The sequence below is a fragment of the Lissotriton vulgaris genome, chromosome 7 (assembly GCF_964263255.1).
Source record: "Lissotriton vulgaris chromosome 7, aLisVul1.2, whole genome shotgun sequence".
Taxonomy (NCBI): domain Eukaryota; kingdom Metazoa; phylum Chordata; class Amphibia; order Caudata; family Salamandridae; genus Lissotriton; species Lissotriton vulgaris.
In genome coordinates this window covers 1,191,489,733-1,191,506,014 of record NC_141695.1, presented here as the reverse complement: position 1 = coordinate 1,191,506,014, position 16,282 = coordinate 1,191,489,733, and the positions used below count along the sequence as shown (strand labels likewise).

The 16,282-nt window shown below is 49.6% G+C and overlaps 1 protein-coding gene across 1 annotated transcript in view; it reads right to left on the bottom strand.

The window, feature by feature from the left end:
- The window catches only part of SRCAP (Snf2 related CREBBP activator protein), a 1,720,489-nt gene that overhangs the window by 979,143 nt on the left and 725,064 nt on the right, over nt 1-16,282 (bottom strand). The gene's annotated exons all lie outside the window — the stretch shown is intronic.

The window sequence follows — 16,282 nt, the reverse complement described above, 5'->3', positions numbered from 1 at the left end:
GGTTGCAGAACGGGGAGTGGGAGAAGTTGGCCTGATATGCAGTGCTCACTATTCTAGTGATCACTATGTATCAGTCCAAACAACCCTTATTGATGATTGGTTGTAAGTCAACCGATAGACCAGCTATCCTAGTAGCATGGACAAGAGCAGTCTTCGGGCTTAACTCTAGAGGGCGTGTTAAGCCAGCTGTTATACCATCACATATACCCATTGAACACCAAGTGAAAGGACACCACACAAGCGTTATGAAAATAAACAGTGTATTTATTTAGATCACAACAGCCCTGTACTCTTTATGAGGACAGGGTACTAAGCACACAACAAAACTCTTACGAAAATACTTTAAGTTGCACAATTTACACAGATGCCCGAGGGGCACGAAAAACCATATACTATGAAAGTCGAATGCAAAATTACTAGCAGGTAAGTACTGGACTAATAGGCTTTGGAATCGCTAGGACTACGTTACTGAACCTTCAGATTACTAGTAGGAGGCCTAGGGGACTCGGGTGCAGTGTGTGCACTCTCACGCGGGATGCGGGACAAAGTCTATGGAGGCTAGTAAAAGCAAAGTTAGTGTTCTCGGGCGAACCAGACTAGGTAGGTCAAAAACGAAAGTGGATCTGGACCCTTGGATAGTGAGGCTATGCTGGGGCACCGAAATGCCGAAGTTACCTAGCCCAGGGGCTGCGGCTGCATAGGTCTGAAAAGACGTCGGGAATCCTCGTTGACGAACCAGGAGCCTGAAAGAAGGAGTTGCTGGCAGGTGACCAGTGAAGATTGTTCGGTGGATCCAAGCCTGGATCGAAGATGGAAGACACCTGTAAGCAGAGGGGACCAAGTCCTGAATCACTAGCCAGTGATCAGATGGGCACCAGGATGGCACCGGATGGAGTCACCTCGACCAGGTGAATGGGCGACGCTGGGCTCTGCAGTCTCACGGACCAGGAGGCGTTGTCGGAGACCAGGATGGAGGTGCGAGCTGTCTCACGATGGTTGATGCTGTCGACGTAGCTGGACCCAGGATTGGGGCAACAAGTCTTGGCAAATTCAAGCCCACGCGGTGGACCTAAAATGGCGTCTGGAGTGGACCAGGAGGGTCCAGGGTGCTCCTCTTTTGGAAGGGAGCAAGGGCCAGTCTGGAGCAACCAGACTAGCAGTGGTGATGTCGTCGGTCGTCGTCGGGAAGGCCACAAGCCAGCGGGCTAGTAGCCAGACAACGGGGTGAGCAGCAAAAAGCAGAAGGGCCCCACGCAGATCTGGTGGATGCTGGAGGGCTGAACTTCAGTGCTGGAGCTGCTCAGGGTTGGGGCTTCTCGGACCCCAAAGCACTCACCAGAGGTTCCCTCGGCGGTCGCGCTGGATAGAATTCGTGCAGTTCTGATGATGGCCGGTCCCTCGAGGTCTCGTCGCACCTACGGTACGGTTCTCAGCTTAGCTGTAGAGGTAGGTAGAGGTGAGAGGTGCCAGGGAAGCCGGGTCTCGTCGTGCTGGTCGGTCGGATTCCGGAGGAAGGACGTGCAGCAAACCGCAGAGTTCTTAGAGGGTGCCTGCGGATGCAGGGTGACTAGTCCTTAGTCACAAGGGAGAAATCTTAAGAAGAAGTCGAGAGTTCCTTTCGACGAAAGTAGTTTCTTGATTCAAAGATGATCTAATTTGGAAGGGTCCCCGCTCCTGCCTTTATCCTAAAGAAAGGGGTGGGTACGCGACTAGGTCCTGCCCCAGGGGTGGGACCAGGAAGGGGGGTGGTTACACCCCTCTCCCGTGCCGGACTTTCCCCAGCTCAGGGGCTGGTGTGCCCCTGGAACTGGTTCTAGCCGGCAGATGCGTAGTGAGCACCGGGGTGCCACTTGCAGTCACCTTCCTGTAAAGCCCTGCCTACCCAGAATACACAAAACCCTGTCTGGGATGGTGCTAGCACCACCCCTGACAGGAAACCCTTTGTCCAAGCTCCCCTCGCTGGAAGGACTCCCAGCTGCAGGGGGTCAGACTCGTGTCTATGGTGGCAGCATCCATTTTGTGATGCTGAGGCTTGAGTTAACTTTAACCGGGGTTCACAGTTACATACATGTCGTGTCCCTCTAGAAGGGTGGAATGCTAACCCCGTCACCAGAATTGGCGAGGGGTTAGTATTCCAATTCGTATGACACCTTACTCGACATGTTTTGATAAAGCGATACCAAAGATAGCATTTAACCGCGAGGATTATAATGCACTTAAGAGTATATGGTATGCGTTATCATGGAACAGCTATTAGGACTTGGTTCCGCAAGCTGCAAACGGGCTCAGCTCATGCCAGAGCACCATCTCACACGATTCCAAGCACTCTGCCTTCAGGATTGTCAAGGCCTGCCATAGGAGTGACTGATAGGAATCTGTGTGTCCATTTTAGGGTTAGATATAGGTATACTATATCTAAAGCAAAGGATGATTACACCACCTTGCCCCAGCTGTCGTGCAGCCAGTTGTGTCAGATTTAGATGACCAGCCAGGGGTGGCATAATACATGCTTCAGCCCCTGGTAGGCCCTGGGTACACCTATGCCCTGAGTTACAGGGTCTGATAAGGTGGCCCAGTACCAATTGGATAATGCACCTAAGGTACACGTGTCAATTTAGTGAGAGAACAGCAAGGCTGTGGGTCTGATTAGCAGGCCCACAGCCAGAGAAAGTCGTAAACCAGTGAAACAAAAGCAAAAAATCTGGGTGATCATAGGATTGCAGACCCTACTCTCCTACAGTCGACTTTCAAAACTTACAAATATTCCTTAAAAATCGCCTGTGTAACAAAAACGATTTCTTTCAACTGTTTACAGGAAATGCAACAGAGCTGAATCAAGGATCCAGCCCTGAGTAAGAAAAACATTTGTAAAGTGATTTTATTGCATTTACTCAAAACTTCCGATTGAGCTCAATGTTCTATTGTGTTTAATTGTGTTGCATATTGCAACAACTGTAACAATTGCATCTTAAGTCTATTGCTATTTGAAAGTATTCAATTGCAACATCTCATTCTGAGAAAAAATTTATGATACTTACTGTGGTTCTAAAATAAAGTAACTATATATTTTTATATACAAAACAATTGTCCTAGAGTTCAGTTTTTGAGTGTGTAAGACCATTTGCTGACTGAGTGTGTACAAAAAATGCTTTACACTGTCCTTTGATACTGCCTTACTGCTCGACCAAGCTACAACTTTAGAGAGTAAGGTTATATCTAACTTTAGCCTCTGCCATGCCTCTGGGGACTGTGGACTCTGAACACAACCTTACTTTGGTGCAGTATATACAGAGCCACTTTCTTACAGCCACGGTAGGAATTTCTAGGTTGAGAGCCTCAGCCGCCCTACGCAACACTACTGCATATGACGCTCCCTCCTCCGAAGCCACGGTAGGAGGAGACAACGTGCCAAGGTCAGGAGAAGTATCAAGACCACTGGCATCCCCCAGGTCCTCTTCTCTAGTCCGGTTCAATCTCTAACTGGTCGGTAAGAGGGTCACCTAACCCCGTCCTCTGGATGCCAGTCTTGCCTAAAAGGCACAAAAACCCACTCAGCACTGGATCAGGCCTAGTACGACGTCGGTCCGGCTCCATGTTCACATCAGAATGGAGGCTGACCGGCATCAAAAGCGGGCGCAGTGCCGGAGCAAGTGGCACCATTGGAGGCATAATTAGGTCGATTGACGCCGAACCGGATCCAGGACTGGATCCAAGGTGGGCGTACGGCGCTGAGGCTGAAGCCACCAGCAGAGTAGAACTAGGCCCCCCAACCGAGTCTGTGGGGCCCGAAGGTGCGCTGGCGGGTTTGGGTTGCCCAAAGGTGGAGTGCATTGCTTTGTAGAACTTACGAAGCTGGGCAGGAGTCGCTCCGGGTCCCGGGAAGGGAGGGAAACTGAGTCGACTCTTCAGGCTCTGCACACGGAGCCAAGGGAGGGAAACTGCCCGCATCTCTCGTTGCGTAAGCTAACCGACGGGGAGAAGTCGATGAGTGACAATGCTTCTTCGACTTATTCTTGTGCTTCAACTTATTTGACATAGAGCGCGAAGACTTAGAAGACTTGGAAGAGTGATGATGGCTCAGCGCCCGGGCCCTCGACCTCCCTCTAGACCTCAGACGGCGCAGAGCCGACTGCCGGCGCTCAGGAAGTGTCTCGGGACTGCTCCCGCAAACACTTCGGAGCCATGGTCTGGCAGTCAGAGCACGACTTGGGGCTGTGGTCGCGCTCGAGGCAAAAGAGGCACACGTGGTGCAGATCTGTCAGTTACAGGAACTGCAAGCCTTGAAGTCGGGCATCCCTACGTGCAACCAGTCGTTTCAGACTCAAAGGACGTCGAAAAAAGTCAAAAAAAGTTCAGTCAAAAAGTGAATGGAGGTACCACTCTCTCCGGATCTGCGCTGGCTGGCGTGGAAAAAGAACGAACGGACGTCAGGGCGCGAGGGTGGCGTCCAAGTAGCTACTGAGACGTCATCCAAGCGACAACGCCAACGATGAATGCGCAGTCGACCGACAACACCTTCCGATGCGCAGAGGAACTGCTGATGAAAAAACTTTCCAGATCCAGTCTTACGCCTGGGGTAATTCTAGAGTATAGAATCTATAAACAACCGTTTCTTCAGACTGCGTGTGTAAGGGAACAGGGCCTCTAAGGGTAACACTGAGGGCTGGAGGCCTTCCCTGGCCACAGTTCCCTTTTTACCCATGGTACCTATTACAAGAGACTGACATGAGGCTAGAAAGGTGCCAATTGGGGGAACAAGGAACAGTTTTGAGAAAGAACACCGGCTCTGGGAACCTGATTGGCAGGGACCTAGGGCACATCAAGTCAGAGTGCATCAGTAGTCTGGCAAAAAGAGGGCAGGTCACTGCAATTGAAACCCAGCTTCCTAAAGAGGCCATAGGCGGAGAACGTAGTGGTGGGGATCTATTAGTCTTATCCCTAACCTTCATAGGTAGCTGAAGGGACAGTAGCTCCTACAATGTCTAATACTCAAAGTTGAGCCTCTTATTTCTAGAGAAGTGAAGTGTGTGGGCTAGTTCCCTGCAGATGGGTGGCTGAAAATATTTCCCTGTCTGACATTGGATACCTCAGGAAGCTCCAAGGTGAGAGGGGCCACACTTGAGTTGGATTTTACTGTCAAGACCACTTTGAAACCGATTTAGACGAGGGTCTCAGAAGTCTTGAAATCAGATTTTGGCTCAAAGGGTGGCTTCTCAAAGTCTCAGCCATTGGTCACAGGTGTTCTGGAACTAAAGGTCATACAACATCAAAGAATTTGAGCATGAAATCACAGCCGAAGGTCAGTAGCTTTTGTTGCTTGCCTCAGGGCTCGATGTCTGGACTCCCTTGGGGGAGGTGCTTGGCCTAGAAGGTGCTTTCGAGGTTGATCCCAAGTGGGTTGATCCACAGAAACAGACTCTATACGTGGTTTTTGACCTGGGGCCTGGGTTTTTCACAATGGCAACCTAATCTCCTTCGCCTCCAAAGCTTCAGAGGACAAACTCTGCACTTTGGTTTTACTGAGCCAGCTAGCTATCTGAAGGCACAAGCTTTTTTCCTTCGAAGCAGATGTCCTCAGGTCCAAGCAGGTCCAGGTTCTCAAAAGAATAGTGACAGCATCTTGTGTTATGTCCAATGGCATTCACGTCAGTAGCAATTGGTCTTATTTCACATGAATGGCTTACATGTCTTTTACTCTCGTGATACGGAGATAAACACGGGTTACAGACCAGAAGAAAACAAGTTACTTACCTGTAATTTTGGTTCCCCAGTATTGGTAACTTTCATAGATTCCCATGCTTTGTATCATTCCCCGTCGTCGGAATGGGAGCCTCGGTAGTATCACAACCATAGAAACAAAAGAGAAACATAGGCCTAGGCCTCATCTCATTTTGTATCCTATCACTCTCTTTGTGTAAAAGAGACCAAACTTTTGCCAGGACCAATCAGAGCAGCCTCACCCCATAAAACCTTTGAGAGAGCTCAGAGCCTCAGATTTTCGTAGCCGTTATGCAAACTGCCACTAACGCTGTAAAAAGACAGAGCTTTCCCAGGGGAGGAGGGTGGGCGCATGGGAATCTATGAAAGTTACCAATACTGGGGAACCAAAGTTACAGGTAAGTAACTTGTTTTCTTGCCCCAGTATTGGAACTTTCATAGATTCCCATGCTTTTTTATCAGAGTAGCTAGCAGTAAATTACCAAGACACGTTTTGCAAATACATGGTATCACATAGCAATACTTATAGCATAGCAAAAACAAGAAACAAAATGTGCTCACCAGGAAGGAGGGACTGTAGGGAAAGCTCACCTCTCAATGAAAAAGATTCCGCAGAACTGCCTGACCAACAGCCGCGTCATCTCGTCCTGCAGATTCCAGGCAGTAGTGTTACGTGAAGGAATGAGTACTGCTCCACATTGCTGCCCTGCATATGTCCTTAATGGCGACTCCAGAGAAAAGAGCCACAGACGATGCCACAGACCTTGTTGAATGTGTACGGACCTTTCTGTCCAGTGGCTTGCCCGCCTCCTGATGGCAGAATTGAATCGCATTTGAGATCCAGCGGGAAATGCCACTCTTTGCCACAGGAAACCCCTTCCGTGGTGCGCTGTAGGACACAAACAATTGGGATGATTTTCGAAAGGGTCGTGTGCGTTCTAAGTAGAATTTCAAGCATCTTTGAACGTCCAAAGAATGTAATGTGCGATCCGCAGGCGTAGAAGGGTGCGGAAAGAAAGACTTTAAAATCAAAGGTTCATTCAAGTGGAACTCAGACGGCACCTTCGGAATAAATTTCGGATTGGTGCGAAGAATAAGCACATCCTTTTTGAATTGAAGGAATGGATGCACTATGGATAGGGCTTGAAGCTCACTAACTCTTCTCGCTGATGTAAGAGCTAAGAGGAGGGCAAGTTTCCAAGACAGGAATTTCAAGTCCGCCTTGTGCACCAGCTCAAACGGAGCTTTCATGAGTTGAGCTAGGACAAGATTGAGCTGCCAAACTGGCGGGGGAGGGCAAACAGGAGGATACATCCGAAACAAGCCTTTCAAGAATTGTTTAACAATCCTAGAGGACCATAGGACGGGCCTGAAGAACAGGGCAGAAACCTCGATATGGCTGCAAGATGTACCTTCACAGACTAATGCGCCAAACCAGACTTAGCCAATGATAGTATATATGGCAAAAGTTGATGCGGCAGAATTTTTGTAAAGATGGAGAGCTTGTCTTTGACATCACAGGCAGAACCTCTTCCATTTCGCCTTGTAAGTTTTATTAGTGCTTGGTGCCCCGAGCCTGGGATAACACTTCTCTACACTCCTTGGGGAGATTCAGATGACGGAAGGAACTCTCTGTGTTCAGGAGCCACACTGTCAAGTGCAGCGATTTCGGATCCGGATGTAACACCTGCCCCCGATTCCTCGATAATAGGGATGGAATTGGTCTCAAGCAAATTGGATCATCCTGGGAGAGAAGGAGTTCTGTGTACCAGAATTGCGGGGGCCACGCCCGTGCAATGAGAATCATCTTGCAAGCTTCCGCCTTCATCTTCCGGAGTACTCGTGGGATGAGGGGAATTGGCGGAAAAGCGTAAAAGAAAGCGCCGTACCAGGCAATCGAAAGAGCGTTCCCCAGAGATTCCCGATGGTGAACTTTTCTTGCGTAGAACCGGCATTTGGCATTCACCGGAGAGGCAAAGAGGTCAATGGTCGGTGTCCACCAGACCGAGAACACACACTCCAGAATGGACTGATTCAATTCCCATTCGTGATTCGCCTCTGTCTGGCGACTCAGGGCATCCGCCGTGACATTGAGAGAACCTGCCAGGTGTTCGGCCTTCAAATTGATCCCGTGCAGAATAGCATAATCCCAGATTCTCTGAGCCTCCTAGGACAGAGTTTGCGACTTCGTTCTTCCTTGCTTGTTGATGTAGTGCATGGCCGTCGTATTGTCCGTCCGGACCAGCACTATTTTATTTTGAACTCTGGGAAGGAAAGCCTGCTCCAAAAAACTTATATGGCACTGCCGCTGGTCTGGACTCCAGTGTCCGCTGACTTGAAGCTCTCGGAGCACTGCTCCCCAGCCTTCCAAAGAGGCATCTGTAGTCATAATCAGGGGGGACGGTGAAATCCTGAATGTCAGACCTTCCGCGATATTGTCTTTTACTAGCCACCACTCGCATGCTGTTCTCATTTGTGGCGTCACAAACACCTTGTCGTTGAATGATCCCTCTACCTGGCACCATTGCTTGTCTAGCTCTTCTTGCAGAGGACGCATTCGCAACCTGCAATGCAGTATTAATGGTATGCAGGATGGCATCGACCCGAGCAGGGACTTGTATTGTCGGGCTGAAAGGCATTTCTTGTTGAGCACCTGGCGAGCAGAGACGATCAACTTTTGTTGACGTTCCTCCGAAGGACGAGCTGTGCATTGCGTTGTGTCCAAAATGGCCCCAAGGAACCTTGTGGATCTTGAGGGCTGCAGAACTGACTTGTGTTTGTTTAGCTGAAGGCCCAGGTGATTGAACAACTGGATGCAAGTTGAAACGGCTTGAGAAGTTTCCTTGAAAGATGGAGCCTTGACGAGCCAGTCGTCCAAGTAAGGGAAAACTTCCAGGGATTGTTTTCGTAGGAATGCTGCTACTGGTGCTAACACTTTGGCCTTCGGTCTGCACCTCGGGTCTTCACCAAACGTAAGCACCTTGAATTGGATATGGCGCTTGCCCACTGTAAAGCGTAGATATTGTCTGTGAGCTGGATGTATTGGTGTTAGAATTGGGGACTCTGGTTGGCGCAAGTATCCACTTGTGACAAGCAGGGACCCTCTCCTCTAAGTCAGGGCGAAGGATGACCCCTTAGAATTACCCTTGCTCACCCTCTAGGTGCGTGGCGTGTGCAGCAAAGGCTATTCTTCAGGCGTTATGGAGTTAAGCACTTGTAGTCACACACACAGTAAAATGTACCAATCCCCCCCACAAATGGACACCAGGCAGGTATTATATATAAAAATACGTTCCTTTATGTAAAAATATATATATATAAGCAGAGACGACTTACCACAAGACCATAAGTAACGCTTTTCGTTAGGCCACAAGATCATAGAAAAATGGCAAGTGTTCTTTTGAATTAATAGCTGCTTCCTTTTAGTCTCTTTTGCTTAAAATAGTTCTTTTTGTGGCAATTCACAGTTACTCTTTTAGAAAGGATAATGCCACAGTTCTTGTTATGCAATATTGCGGCCTCTTGCCCAGTTCCTGGAAGGTATGGCGCTCCCAAGCGCCTCTGTGGACTTCACAGCGCTCCTCTGTGCTCCACACAGAAGAAAAGCCCGGGCCCTACCAATGCTCACGCATCTAGCGGTGCGGGTTGAATGGAGACCAGAGAGGGGCCTCGAGAAACCCTGGGCCTTTTCCGGAGGTGGGGGCTGAGCTGCGGAGCAGCAAGCAGGCGATGAGGAGCCTCGAGGAACCCCGGGCCTTTTCCGGAGGTGGGGGCTGAGCTGCGGAGCAGCAAGCAGGCGATGAGAGGAGCCTCGAGGAACCCAGGGCCTTTTCAGAGGTAGGCACGTACCTTTGTGATCAGCGTATGGGGAAATAAAAGGTTGCGGCCCCCGAGCCCGGTGAAGATCCTTGGGAGTAGGCGTGAATTCCTTTCTTGGGGGTATCCTCGGATCTTTACAATTCGGCAGGTGCATACATACAGGCAGGCGTGGCCCACGACCCAGGTACAGAGGGTACTGGGGTCTCCCAACCAGGGGGGCGGCGCGGCCTGTAAAGTCTTTGGGTCGGCGAGCGGGGACAGCAGGACACGTGACACGTGCAGGCTGCAGTCTCGGCGAGGGGCGAGTGCAGGGGCAGAGGAGCAGGCAGCCTGACCCGGGGGCAGAGAGCGACTCCAAGGAGCGAGGCTCTCACTGGTGAAGGGCAGGCGAGCTCCGAGTGCCACAGCCCTAGGAGGGAGCGATGGGGGAGCAGACTCAACTCCGGCAGGAGGTACACACGGCTCGAAGGTCAAAACGAGCGAAGACACCATGAACCCACTAGTCCTGGGGTTCAGATCAGGGGGCAAGCTCAGTCAAGCCCTTGGAGAAAGTTTCAGCACAAGTCTGCAAAGTCTTTTCGGCAAGTCTTTTCTGCTCCTTCCTCAGCAAGGCAAGCAGCAGGCCAGTCCTTCCAGCGTCGTCTTCTCCTTCTAGTTGGGCAGAGGTTCTTTGTGGGAAACAGGATTCTGATTTACAAGGAGCAGGGCTCCTACTTTTTTACAGCATTTTCTTTGTTCTCACGGGCCAGGGGGGCCTTTGCATAGCTTCATTCAGTCTCTGAGTACTATGTTGGGGGTACTCTGGTGTCTTCTTTCAGTGTGAGGGGCAGGACCACAATGCTCGCACCACAGGAGGTGGAGCCAGCATTGTGGACATGGGCAGCCAGGAGTACCTTGTTGACAGTGCTTCGCCCTTCCTGGGCCAGGTGTAGGCTGAGTCATCAGTCACTCCCCAGGGGGCGGAGCCAACATTGTGGTGGCAGAGCACAGCCCTATTAAGAGTCCAGGGGCACTCCTACCTCCCACTAAGGTGTAATCCTTGCAATCACCACCTGTCATCCCCCAGCCCTGTCACTCACACATCCCAGACAGTCAGATACACATAGTAGCAGAGGCGGGCTAAAATGGTTAGGCAAGCAAATGCTAACTTTCTAAAAGTAGCATTTGCAAACACAGGATATTAAAATAAACTTTACTAAAAGTAGTATTTTATTATTCTGAGTTCAGGCATACTAAACTTTATTTTCTACCATGTTCCCTGAGCCTGCTGGGATTATAGAGTGTAATAATTCCAGCAGCCCATCTTGGCCTAAGAGAACAGGTAGCTTTACAATAGTGAAAAACGAATTTGGCTGTAATTCACTATTAGGACATGCCACACACATCAGAGCATGTCCTACCTTACACTTACAATGCACCCTGCCCTTGGGCCTACCATAGGGGTGACTAATATGAAGTTAAGGGAAGGTTTAGGGGCTGGCAAGTGTGTGCACTTGCCCAGCCAGCATGACAGTACCAGACTGCACGCAGGTTCTGCAATGGCAGACCCTAGACACATTTTAAACAGGCTGCTTCTGTGGGTGGCGCAACCAGCGCTGCAGGCCCACCAGCAGCATTGGGATTTACAAGCCCTGGCACTCCTGGTGCACTTTACTGGGGACTGACAGTAAATCCAATGAACCAATCATGGAAATAAATCACATTTACATTTTGCACAGGGAGAGCATATGCACTTTAGCACTGGTCAGCAGTGGTAAAGTGCTTAGAGTCATTAAACCAACAAAAACAGGCCAGAGAGAATATTGGAGGAAGGCAAAAAGTTCAGGGATGACCCTGCCAAGAGGGCAAAGTCCAACAATTGGTATGTGGAAATACGCATCTTCTAAATCCAGAGACGCCAAAAAATCGGCTGGGTTCAAAAGAGGAAGAATATCTTGGAGAGTGATCATCCTGAAAGAGAGTTTGATGAGAAGTGTTGAGCTCTAGTAGGTCTAGTATGGGACGCCAAGTCTCTGCTGTCTTCCGAACCAGGAAGAACCTGGAATAAAAACCTCTGCCCCTCTGAGAGAGAGGTACCGGTTCCATTGTCCCATTGATGAACAATTGGTGGGCTTCGAGATGGAGCAGACTCAGATGTGCGGGTGGCGCCAGGAGCTCTTGGAATTCCAACGTATGGCCACTATGAACAATATTCAGGATCCACTGGTCCGATGTTATACACTTCCAGCTTTCCAGACAAAAGGATATCCTGCCCCCCACTGATGTTACTGGGAGGGAAGGAACAGTAGGTAGAGCCAGGCGGTCACTATTGCCTCTTGGCATTGTCACGTCCTTGGAAATTCTGACGCCCTCGCTGAGGCTGGCAAGAGAAAGACGCCGATTGTCCTTGCCGTTGATTTGAATATTGAGTCTTGTAAGACTGCGAAGACTGTGAGGAATATCTCTGCTGGGTGTTTCCTCTATAAGAAGAGAAGCCTCTGCCTCGTGCACCTCTAAATGGGACCTTACGATAGTTCAGAGATCCCAGTGACTTCGCCGTGTCCATATCTTTCTTTATACTTTGCAGGGCATCATCAACATGCTTACCAAAAAGCATCTACCCATCAAATGGGAGGTCCAGGATCTTATTTTGAACCTCCTGACGAAACCAGGTGGCTCTCAGCCAGCCATGACGACGTAGTACTGCTGACCCTGCTAAAGCACGAAAAGTTGTGGAAGCAATATCCATCGCACAGTCGATTACTTCGGAGGAAAATTTTTCTCCCTCCATAAGGACTCTCCTAGCTTCTTCCTTCGCGGAGTCTGGCAGTTGTTCCACAAATGGCTCCATGTCACACCACATCTGGCGATCGTATCTGCCTAGAATGGCGAGAGCATTTGCTGCTCGAACAAGCAAGCTGGCCATGGAAGAAAACCTCTTTCCCACGTTATCCAGGCGTCAACCGTCCTTGTCCGGAGGCGTAGTCAAAGGCGTTGATGGGTTTTTGGATTTGCTTTGAGCAGCCTGGGAGATCACCGAATCAGGCTTCGGCTGACCAAGAAGACAAGCTGGACGGCACTCTGGAGCCTTATATTTCTTTTCCAGCCCAGGAAGAACTGGGATAACAGTGGCTGGATTTTGCATGATTTTGATCCCTTCCTCCAACACATGCTCAATTATGGGAATGGATGTGACTGATCTTTTGTATTGTTCTTTGAAGTCATACAGGAAACATTCAGACTTTTCCCTTGTAATTGGTAGTCCAAACCTCTTTGACGCTCTCTCCATGAGGTTATGGAATCCCCCTATATCGACTGGAGGGGAAATAGAAGTATCTCGACCAGTGGCGTCTGGATCTTGTAGTCCACTGTGACCGGGATCCAAGTCTGGGTCCAGTAATGGATCAGTCAAAGGATTCACCGGTACATCATCAGAAGAGGAATCCTGGAATCCTGCTGAATGGTATTGGCGGGCTCAGGATCCGATGTCGGGGAAAGGACCGTTGGTATGACCACTGGCGTGAGAGGTACTGCTTGCGAAAGAGGCTGCACGACCACTGGTTGCGCTTGCGGCAACACCTGAGGCGGAGTTTGCGCAGGCTGCAATAAAGGTTCCGAAGGAAACCTGGTTCTATAGTCTTGCAGCATCATCTGTAGATCAGAGATTAGAGAGGCCGGCATGGCCACCATGTCATGTCCTAAACCATGTGGACGTCGCTCCTGAGGAACATAGCGATAAACCTCTTGATCATATGCCTGCGGGACTGTAGGCATCCCCATATTGCCTCCATCATCCTCTTCCTCATCCGACTCGTCATCCAGAAGCAGTGTAGGTGGAAGCGTTGAAACCCGCCTTGGAGACGTCAATTCAGGTGTAATCTTCAACGTTTTAATAGGAAATTGCAATTTTTGACCCGTCGACGACCTAGTCGACGGAGCCGTCGTCGACGGTGTGGTAGTCGTCAATGCTATAGTCGATGGAATAGTCGACGGTACAGTGGACCTCGTCGACGGAGCCTTGGACGTCGTCGACGGTATTATCGTCGATGGTTTAGTCTACTAACTCGTCGTCATCACCATAAGCGTCGTCGTCGACGTCATTGTTGTCGTCGACGTAGTCTTCGTCGACGACGAGGCCATCGACAGCACCTTGCCGGAGATCTTCGTCATCGTCGACGAACCTGGTACCTTAAACAACGATGAAGCAGTCGACGTCGAAACCGCCACAGTCGACAAATATGTCGACGGGGCCAAGGAAACAGCGGGAATTTTCACAGAAGCACTCGTCGTCGACGTACCTGATGTTTTTGTCGTCGACGGACGCTGTTTTTTCTCAGGAACAGTCCCTGGAATGACTGTAGAGTATTTTTCACCAGTCTTTTCATTTTTGGACGGAGAAGAAGAGATAGCAACCTCCTTTTTGTCCTTAGTGGCTGTAACCAATCCAGCAACCTGTCCCTCCCTCTCCTTTTCACTTCCGTGAGGAGATTTAATGGGACTAGCCCTCTCAGACCCGTCAGAGATCTTATGAGGGGCCTTGATAGGGGGCTCGGCTGAAGAAGGAGGAGGAGACCTACCCCTCTTCTTGGATCTATGAGAGGAAGCCATAGATGTCGAATCCTCTTTATCTGATGAAAGCACCTCCTTCCGAGTCTTCATTTTTTGAAGCCAGGTCAAAAGCCGGCACTCTCTGTCCCGAAGCGTTTTTGTAGAGAAGGTTCTACAAATCTTGCAGTCAGTGGCCTTGTGGTCCGGGTATAAGCAATATATACAGTTTTCATGCTTATTTTTCACAAAAAGTCGTTTTTTCCCCACAAGAGGCACAGGACCTGAATAAGGCCTTCTTCTCCTTGTCAGACATGTCTTGATTGAAGTAGAAAAGTTGTAGAAATAACTTGTAAGAATGAGAAAACTGAGCAGAGGTCAGTGGAGACTCCCTAGAACAACGTGCTGTAGAAAAATCTGAGGCTCTGAACTCTCTCAGGAAGGTTCTATGGGGTGAGGCTGCTCTGATTGGTCCTGGCAAAAGTTTGGTCTCTTTTACACAAAGAGAGTGATAGGATACAAAATGAGATAAAATGTAAATTGATACTTGTATAGCGCACTACTCACCCGCAAGGGTCTCAAGGCGCTTGTACGAATACCTCTGTGGAACCCGTCCTGGCTTTCCCTGTGAGGCGTCCACTCCAGGGCACCCACAGGGTGAAGGCCAGGCATCCTTAGCATTGTGGGGGCCGTTGTGAAGATTAAGCAAGCTACTGCCCAGAGTTGCAGAGTGGGACTCTATGATTAGAATAGGCACCGAGGCGAGAATTATCCGGTCCGTGGAATTTTTTTAGACCAAGAACCACCGAGGCAGGGAATTGAAACCTGGTCCCGGGCTAGACCTCTGCATCAGGGTTTGCCGCTCTAACCATTGAGGAAACATGAGGCCTAGGCCTATGTTTCTCTTTTGTTTCTATAGTTGTGATACTACTGAGGCTCCCATTCCGACAACGGAATATAATACAAAGCATGGGAATCTATGAAAGTTCAAATACTGGGGCAAGCTGGTCAAATCAGGAAAATTTCAAATTGCATTTAGGGCAGAACTGGCAGAGCATTTCCCTCTAACACCCTCACCCAACAGTCATTAGCATGGAACTTTTTCAAGAAAGTCAGATGCACATCGAAGAACATCTTCCAGGAAGGAATAAAGGACGTCGCATACTGGATGAGCAGCACATGGCTGAAGCTCAACTCTGATAAAACGGAAGTACTCATCCTCAAATCCATCCCATCCACATGAGGTGACACCTGGTGGGCCCTGCCTTCGGCAACCCTTCAACACGGACGGGCCATGCCCAAAGCCTCGGCATACTGGACACCTCCCTCATCATGAACTGGCGGATCAACACTGTATCCTCCACATGCTTCAGCAAATGGATCCCAACCGGATCCAGAAGACCGTCACCCACACACTCATCACCAGCAGGCTGGACTAAGGGAACGTCCTCTATGCCGGAAGCAATAAATCTCTACTCCATAAACTCCAGACCGTCCAGAATGCCGCAGCCAGACTCATCCTCAGCATCCCATGACAAGACCAGATCACCCAGCCACTACAAGATCTCTACTGGCTCCTCGTCCAAAAAAGAGTGACCTTCAAGCTGCTCACACACAGATACAGCTACAAAGCCACCCAGAAAACCAGACCCCAATACCTCAACAAAAGAATCTCCTTCTACGACCCCAAGAGAAACCTCCTCACACTTACCTAGCCTTGGCCGAAATTCCCTGCATCCACAGAGCTAGAACATGTGGCAGATCCTTCTCAGACATCGCAGTGAAGACCTGGAACAAACTACACCCTCAGCATCAAACTTAGCACCACACTGCAAGCTTTCAGGAAGAGCCTCATGACCTGGCTTTTTGGATGACCGGAGTTGCCCGATACCCCCCTCGCCCCCAGCGCCATAAGGACCCGCATGGTTCAGTATTGCGCTTAACAAATCCTTGATTGAAAATCGATGATCGAAGTAGAGTCCTACATGATCACAGATCTGATTTAGAGTTCTTCCGTCGGTGGGGTGAAACGTCAATTGTCAGCAAGGGTCCGAGAAAAGACAGTCCGTTCCAGAAACCAAGGGAGGAAAAAAAAACTCTGAGGTGGAGTATTTGTACTGCTGCACTATGAGAAACAACTTGCAGGTGTTTGCGCCCAACGCTAGGTGGCAGAAGTATACAAAGCATGTGAATCTACAGCCACACATACTACCAATATGGT